This window comes from Lepisosteus oculatus, chromosome 14, assembly GCF_040954835.1.
Source record: "Lepisosteus oculatus isolate fLepOcu1 chromosome 14, fLepOcu1.hap2, whole genome shotgun sequence".
Taxonomy (NCBI): Eukaryota; Metazoa; Chordata; class Actinopteri; order Semionotiformes; family Lepisosteidae; genus Lepisosteus; species Lepisosteus oculatus.
In genome coordinates, this window is record NC_090709.1 from 52,664,530 (window position 1) to 52,673,206 (window position 8,677).

The 8,677-nt window shown below is 38.9% G+C and overlaps 3 non-coding genes across 3 annotated transcripts; 2 read left to right on the forward strand and 1 right to left on the reverse strand.

Moving 5' to 3' along the window:
- The first annotated feature begins 3,566 nt into the window (after window positions 1–3,566).
- Window positions 3,567–3,638, forward strand: trnaw-cca (transfer RNA tryptophan (anticodon CCA)). Its single transcript has one exon. It is a non-coding gene; the product is annotated as a tRNA-Trp (tRNA).
- A 1,256-nt stretch (window positions 3,639–4,894) lies between these two features.
- Window positions 4,895–4,968, forward strand: trnat-agu (transfer RNA threonine (anticodon AGU)). Its single transcript has one exon. It is a non-coding gene; the product is annotated as a tRNA-Thr (tRNA).
- A 2,355-nt stretch (window positions 4,969–7,323) lies between these two features.
- trnas-gcu (transfer RNA serine (anticodon GCU)) lies at window positions 7,324–7,405 on the reverse strand. The gene has a single exon. It is a non-coding gene; the product is annotated as a tRNA-Ser (tRNA).
- Window positions 7,406–8,677: the final 1,272 nt, after the last annotated feature.

Below are 8,677 nucleotides of genomic sequence, written 5' to 3' on the forward strand. Positions count from 1 at the left end.
TGTTTGTCATTACTATATATATTGCCATGTTACTAGAATTTGTAACTGAAATTTACTAGTTGTGTTTTTATGATGATTAGCCATTTATTGATTACAATATTGTGTATAATGTATAATTTGAACTACATATTTTTCAGGTGTGAATAATTGTATATTTTAAGAATAAATTTCTAAAACAAATCATTGGCTTTATTTACTAGTTTCTACACCTATAAAATATTTATTTGATGTATAATAGACCTTTAACTATATATGTATATTAGTCCTCTAAATTTATCCGTATAATAGAACTCCAACCATTTATGTATAATAAACATATAATCATAGATGTCTAATTGACGTATAACGATATACGTATACTAGAATTTCATTGTAGACCAGTTAGGGAGCACATTTATACGTCTAAAGTACGCGTTTAATAGTCGTATATTCTACTTCTTTTGCCAACTGGGATGTGCCGATTTTAATTTAACAAAGCTAGATACACAGACAGTTTGTTTCCCGAAAGCGTGTTATGTAAAAAAGAGAAAAACGAAAATATATAGATGACAATCTTTCAAAGCTGAAGATTTTACTTTTGAAAAATTGACATTTTATGTAGGCAGATGCATTCGCTGGTTTTAGAACTTTGCTGTGCTTCCTGAATCATTTTCAGCGTTATAAAGTGGGTGTAGAGGGAGCGATCTCTTTGTAGAGCAGTTGACAGGCTAGAGATGTTCAGACTACTCTTGTTATTTCTCAAATGCTTCCATCATTTTTCTTTCACGCTAGGACGCGAGTGTGTACATGGGCTTGGTTTTCCTTTCACTGGTTCTCATTGAAGATTTGGGAATTAACGACGAAAGATTCAGTTTGGCAGAAGGTTTGGTTCACAACGATCTTGAAGACACGCCCATGTAAGGCAGCGTGTGATGATTTGTACTATAAAAGACCAAGTGCTCAAAGTGACGTCTGCGTTTACCGTTTAGACTTTTCCATCTCGGGCGCACTTTTAGAAAGCAAAGATAGAGTAGTTGTGTTGAATCACACTAAGACTTCTGTTAGCAGAGTGGCGCAGCGGAACCGTACGGGGCCCGTAACCCAGAGATCGACTGATTGAAACCATCCTTAGCTATGTACATTTTATGCACGATTGATAAGCACTCCATCAGTTTAATGAAGTACATTAAAACTGATTTTTCTCTCGTGTGTGTGCAAGCTTCACACTTACAGTACTCTTTAATCTTTACATTATAGCAGATGCCCAAATGTATCTTTGGTTGTTCAGAGATCCTTGATAGTTTCCTCAAATCCTTCAAATGAACATCCATATCAAAGCAATTATGTTTAATTTTATTACAATTAAGGTACATATACAAAATATCAATGCATATTTGTATAATGCTCATTTAATAATGATTGTCAAGTTCTCCAACAAATCTGTGTTCTAATTTTAAAATATTTTTGCTAAGGATACAACGGGTGTATAAATGAATTCTCCTGACAGCCAGTTGAAGATAAAATTCCACACATGAAATTGCTTTTCTTGGACTTTGACAGGTACTTAATTGTTTACTTGTAGTTCCACATGAGTAAAATAGATATTTCCTGCGAATTTCAAGAGGGCTTGCGAAGAAATCCCATCAAGCTTTAGCAGAGATTATGGTTACAGCGGAACAGTCTGAAGCTCGTCCCTTAGTGGGTTTGAACCACCAGCCCTTCATTTAACAGCTGCACAGAGACACACTCCCGTTGCTTTTTGCCATTCACACGTTTGTAGTTAAAGAATTATAAAATACTGACATTTTCCTGCCAGCCGGCAGTATTTCTTCTGCACTGACCATGAATAACCAATAACTTTATTTCATCTTTTGCAGTCTGTAATCCACAGAAAAGGAAGTGAATACTTGTATTAAGCTAAATTAAGATGACGGAGATGCACTGCCGTTGTTTTTCTCCACTTTTCGTTAAAAGGAGAAAAATCACTGACATTTTCTTGCAGTATTTCTTCTGTCCTGATTAGCAAGACTTATATTTTATCTTTCAGAAGTTGTATGAATTTCTTGAAGTTCAGAAACAACTTGTTCCACAAAGGAAATGAACACTTGGTTCAAAGTAAATCAAGACATATGTATCTCTCGCCGTGTGTGCTCTTATCTGTCCATCTCTCTACTTTTCTCTCACTCTGACAGTCTGTGCAGAGTTTCTGAAGGGAATGTAACACCACTTGGCAAAGAGAAAAATTATCAGAGGCAGAATAATAAATCATTATTCTCTTCTCAGTCAGATTCACAGCTCAGAGACAATCGGACAGAAGCTCCATACTTCTTTTTATCCGTCAATCCAGAACCAGAGGACGTTCAGACAATCCTGGAACAGCCTGGACTCAGGTCACATCTCCCCATTTTCTCCTTCCTCACAGCCACTTAGAGAAAGAGAAGAGCTCCTGGTTCTCCTCTCTGTGAACTGGGCTCAAGACTCACTGATTTGTCAGCTGTGGACTCTGTTCCAGGTCAGAAGCAAGAAGCTTCTATTAACCCTTTCCAGGACCTCCAGCTCTTCAGTATTACTTTCTTTACTGTATGTCAGTCTCCAAACATGTTTTATAAATGTTTTATAACACACGTGAGTGTGGAATTATCTTTTTATGTAATAAACACAAGTAGTGACACTCTGGTCAGTACACTGTATGCAGTATTGATTATTAGTAGCCGATGGGCCGATGGCCATGTCTACAGTAGTGACCAGTTGACCAGTCTGCAGCAGTGGGACTCAGATCACACAGAAGAAGACCTGTCTGTGTGTGATTCCACACCAGCCCGGGGAATCACCAGCTCTCATATGTCTCTCACAGGTGTCTCACAGTCTTATAAATTTACAATTAGATGAATTATTGTAACAGTTATACAGTTAATTTAAATAATCAGACTACCTATGGAACTGAGAGTTTCGGTAGCTTCTGAAGAGCGCACTTTTCCAAACTGAAGTCTATAAGAACATTATTCAAGATGCACCATGGCCCAGAATCATGCATCGCGACAAGGATTAACATCAATTGAAAGTACTCCCAAATAAAACATTTGACCGAAAATTAGAGTAGGCAAGTATTAAAACAATGCCATAACTTCTCAACTTCCAATCTCTTTCCTGGTTCAGGCCATGTCAAATGACATAATCAGTGGAATCATGCTGAGGTTGTGAGTTCAAGCCTCACCTGGAGCAGCCTGGTTTTCTGTCTTGACAGGTAAACAGTGTTTTGTGTTATTTGCTAAATGGAGAGAGGTTTCTCTGTTAATTGTGCTCCTCCTGGGAGAGGTCAAGATGAGAAGTTCACGAGGCTGGTGGTAAATATCCTGTCCAGGAATATCGGGGCTGTAGGGGGTCAGATCTATAGATGTAGTAAACACATCAGTGGAGACGGTGTGTCTGCTCTCTGTGAGAGAGCCGGGCGGAAAGAATATTCTGTGGTCTGGGAAGAAGAGACCCTCGTTGGAAGAGCGGCGCTCCTCACAGGAGAGAATGAAAAATATCTTTTTCAGGGACGCTGATTGTTCTCTTTGGGGGAATTAAAAGCACTGGTAGCCAGTGACCTCGTGGCGCAACGGTAGCGTGTCTGACTCCAAATCAGAAGGTTGTGTGTTCAAAGCACGTCGAGGTCAGCTGATGATTTTGCAGGTGCTGAACCTGGAAATTACACCACGCAGTCGGGTTTTATCTGTACACCAAATAGGTAATCTGAACGAAATGAAAGCGCAGTAGAGAACAACCAATCAGGAGCTTATGCAGCGAATCATCTTGAACACAACAAGAGAAAAGGCACACTGCACATCCGCGAAACATCACGTCCGACTTTAGAGACAGTGACATCAGAGAATGGAAGTTTCAGACCTCCTTCTCGTTACAGGTTCAAGCAAACCTGAAAGTTAGGGAGTGTTTGTTCACTTTTGTATGAAAAAGTGTCCGAAGCCTGTAATTATAATTTGCCCTTTTTTAATTGTGGTTGAAATCCACTCCCATGTACCAAGACCTTACAGTACATTCATGTTTACTTCAATGACTAACGCTATTGGACATTAGTTGGTGTTTTTTTTGTAACGATTTGCTATTTCATGCAGGAAAGAAAGGAACCCAGACCCAACGTTTGCTTTCAGGTGCGGTTCATTTACATAACGGACATCTTTTTCTGAGGAGCCTGATTTAAATCACACAACCCCGGTAGAAGTCAAATTGACAATCTAATAAACCGAAATCAGACACGTTATCCATTAAACCACTAGCCAGTCATGTAAATGAATTGCACCATGGTGAGTTCAGCGTCGCTACTAGTAATACCCCACCCCCATCTTAAATTTCTAAGTGAGAAACGAGTTTTCTACATTTTTATCAGTTTTTAAAAATCATCACTTTTAAACAGACAAAGCCTTTATGTGTCGCTCTGAATTTCTAATTGATTTAGAATTCCAAGAAAAAAGCGTTTTGTTCCACAACAGCGTGAAATGATTACGTCTTTCACTCTACTCTTGTAGTAAAGCAGATCTTGCTAGGTGAGCATTTGCTCCGGTAAATTAGGTCACTTTTCATGTTAACTCACTTTTTTCAACATTTCCTGGTGCATGTTTTCTCCATGAAAAAAGACATTTTCCCTTACATGCTTTCTCATTTTGTTTCATCAAAGAGTACAGAAAGAAGAAAGAAAGGAAGTGTCGTAAATGAACTCTGTCGCCCTTGGGAGATGTCAAGCGCATTGGACATGAAAAGTGCTGGATAAAACCCATTTCTGTACGTTTCTCTTAGTGTCGGGGCTTCTATTGAATGTAAAGGAGGCAACGTGCTCAGCCAGCTAACTCAGCGCTTACTGAATGCGGGTGTCTCAGAGCGGTGTGTCCAAGTGGCAGTAAAAGAGGAGAATTTTGCCGGCACCGTGGCTTAGATGGTTAAAGCGCCTGTCTAGTAAACAGGAGGTCCTGGGTTCAAATCCTAGCGGTGCCTGTCTTCTCGCACCGTTTATTGTTATAAACAACATGCTTCTGCATTACCTCAGTCAATATCACCGGGAATGTGAATAGAAATGTATACATCAATATTTCTGCTGTCTCCTGAGAAACACAAGTATAGAGTCAAAACACAATAAATAATGCTAAAAAATTATTCAGTTAACACCCAGATGTGACAAAACACATTTAAGACTTACATCCCCTTTAAATATGTATTTCCTTAATATCAGTTCTCTTCCCTCCCCAGGACACCTGCAAATTCACTAGAGCATATTAAAAGCTGTGTGTAAGTCTTACATGTGTTCTGTCACATCTGGGTGTTAAATTAATAGATGTGTTGAGTTATTTAATATGATTTGACTCCATGCTTGTGTTTCTCAGGAGACAGCAGAAATATTGGGGATTTGCGGCTACAGAAAATAATGTGAACTTTACAGGCAAAAGTAAGGTTAAGTTAAAGAAACAAAAACGTATTGTCACCTTTTTCAACGTGATTTTTTAAGACATTTGTTCGGAATAGTATATCTTCTCGTGTCTGTGGCTGTTATCCTACAATAACGGTGGTGAAATAGCAGGAATGTGCGGAAAGAATCGGAGATTGAACAGAAGACTCATCCAGTCGATAGTAAGGTTGTGTAGGACCGCACACCCTACGATGTCAGTGTTGAGTAGTGAGGTTTAAAAGCTTCTTCACGAACCAGGAAGGAGTACAAACCTAAAGTCTTCTGATCCGTAATCAGACACGTTATCCATTGTGCCATTGGCGTTTGTATTGCATTCAGAGCCGCTACTATTCATGTGTCTTGTATGTGTGTCTAGTTACTACGTCTTTTGTTATGTCTGGTTTAAAATAATGTATCTTTAAAACAGACAAAGGGTTTATGAGTCTCCCTGAAATTCACACACGAAGAATAAAAAATATCGCGTTTAAAAAGAATACAGAGATGCCGGCGATAGATAACGGAGCGTCTTAAGTGCGCGCTATCACTGAACTAAACTCCCGATCGGTAAGTTTGTCGGCGGCTTTTTAATTGTGTTAGGAAGAGCAAACAGTCCACAGTGTACATTTTAAAGGTCTAAGCAAAACAATCAGACGTGAGGATTAGGATTAGGATCCAGAACAGGAGCCTCTACTTCTTTGTATACTGAGCTTTCGGGTGAACGTCAAAGTGAAGGACAAATTCGCAATTTTCACTTTTTGATTAAGGAACAAGAAAACACCATCCTTCGAGCTGGATTCAAACCAGGGACATAAGAAATGCCCACTGTTTTTGTCTGTAGTCTTAAGCTCTAGCAATTGAGCTATCGTGAGGTCAGAAAGTCAACGCTTTGTCACACGTGTAGCCCAATGTAGTGTAGTGTTCCTCTATTTAAATCCCAGTTCGCCATCAAAATACTCACTCCCATAGTCTCGTTCAGAAGAAGAAATGGACCAGGATTCCACTGTATAAACGTCCAGAGTTCTTATAAAACGTTTGAAGGCACATCAGTGCAGACTGAAATTGACCCTTTTTCTAGTGGGATCAGGATCATATAAAACCTTTCTTTTGGATTGAGAAGAGGATCATGGAGACACTCAAAACATCCGTCTTTGCTTCTTTCAAGGATGAATGGAGTATTGAGCTGCAAGCATTGGTTCAAATCAAAACTCTCTGCTACTGCAGTTGCTTGTTTGAGAGTTTCTTCAAATCTTTCAACTGAACGTTGATATCAAGGGATATTGACGGTAATATCATAGGGACTTTGGTTTTCTTTTGATCGAAAATTGTATTAAAATACAAGCCTCTTTCACAGTTGTATAATACTTTCCCTTTCATCCTCAGATAAAATTTCTAAATACCACAAAGTTACAACATATGGAAAAGCATTTATTTTAAAATGTATTTTAAAATTAGCATTTATTTAGAGCTATATTTAGAGCTTAGTAAAGATACCATTGCTAATATTGATGGAGTAGAAATGTAAGATGAATTGATAGCTTTTTCTGAACTAAAAAAGTCCTACAACACCTCCTGTAACAGGTAAGGACTCATAGCAAGACATTGCTATTGCATTGTGCATTTTGCAGATATGACCAGTTTCTGCTTCTGGTGAGTGCATCTTTTCCAAACTGAAATTAACAAGAACATTTTCAAGATGCGCCATGTCCCTAAATCGTTCATCAGGACTACTATTAATATCAGGTGAAAGCAGTACAAAGCATAAATTTAACCTAAATATTAAGAGACTATATCTGTCAGCTACTGCTGTAAGCCATGTTCAGCCAACTCTAGAAATATTACTGCTCTACTACAGTAGCTAAAGTAAGCAAGTCCGACTTAGAAACGGATCACAAGTCGAAAACATAAACCGACAAGGATGGGATTCGAACCCACGCGTGCAAAGCACAATGGATTAGCAGTCCATCGCCTTAACCACTCGGCCACCTCGTCACGAAAGCTACCCCCCTTGGGCATGATTTTGCTCGGCGACCAGGCTCAGCGCACATCGACCTCAGATGTCTCAGAGCGGTGTGTCCAAGAGGCTGTATAAGAATAGGTAATAGGTTTATTCCATGCTGAAAAAAAGAAGAACGAGAACACAACGTTTCGCCCGTGGAGCCTTCTTCAGGTGTGAGAGAGACAGGGCAGTAGGCAAAGGTAAAGTAGCGAGAGAACAAGGGTTTGAGGGTGGGTACCCACCTGTATAAGAAAAGTGTTCTGCCGGCACTGTGGTAAAGCTGGTTAAAACACCTGTTTCATAAAGAGGAGATCTTGGATCCGAATTCCATCAGTACCTTTTTTTTTCCTGCCTTGTTTTACAGAACATATAATTTGGGACACTCAAAGAGGTCTTGATTTGGTTTAATGCGTTTATTCATTTCCTTTGCAGAACAACTTGTTTTTTTAAAATCATATAGCTTGCGAAAGATGAAATGCGAGCGAATTTTTTTGTTCACCAAAAGTATGTAAATGAAAAAAAAGCAAGGTGCAAGCATTTCTGTGGTGCAATCGGTTAGCGTTTTCGGCTATTAACCCCCAGGTGGGTTTTTTGATCCCACCCAGGGACGCACTTCTTCCTATAGTAAACATCATCACCGCAAAAATTTAATTGTTTTTATATTTGCAGTAGTAAACAATTGAGTACCAGAGTCAACATTACAACATTACCGGGAATGTCCAATAATTACCGACATTGGCAACTTGCGAGCAGTTAGTATTCACCCATGGAATTATGTGTTCCAGTGAGTGGCGGTAGAATTCACTTATGCTCCCGTTGCATCTTCAGCTAAAGTAATTTAAAAAACAATGCAAAATTGTTCGAGAACTTGACAAGCAAAAACAACAGATCGCCGGAGTTCTATTTTAATATTTTCGCATATTTACCTTAATTTGAATATAAATGTTAACATAAACGCTATTCATTATAATTGAATGTTGTTGTACTTTTAAAATATTTTAGCTGAGGGTGAGAGGGGGGATATTACGCCTTGCCAAACATCTAAAATAACTGTAAAAGGGGATGGCATTTTAATAAAACTGGCAATCAAAAGAAAGTTACAATTTGTATGGTATTATGCTCAATATCCCTTGATATTGAAGGTCAGATGAGGAATTTGAAGAAACTATCAAAGAAACAACGGCAATAGCAGAGGGTGTTGATTTTGAACCAGTGTTTGCACCTCAATAATCCATCAGTCTTCGCTTGACAGGCTTCCTCAAGAT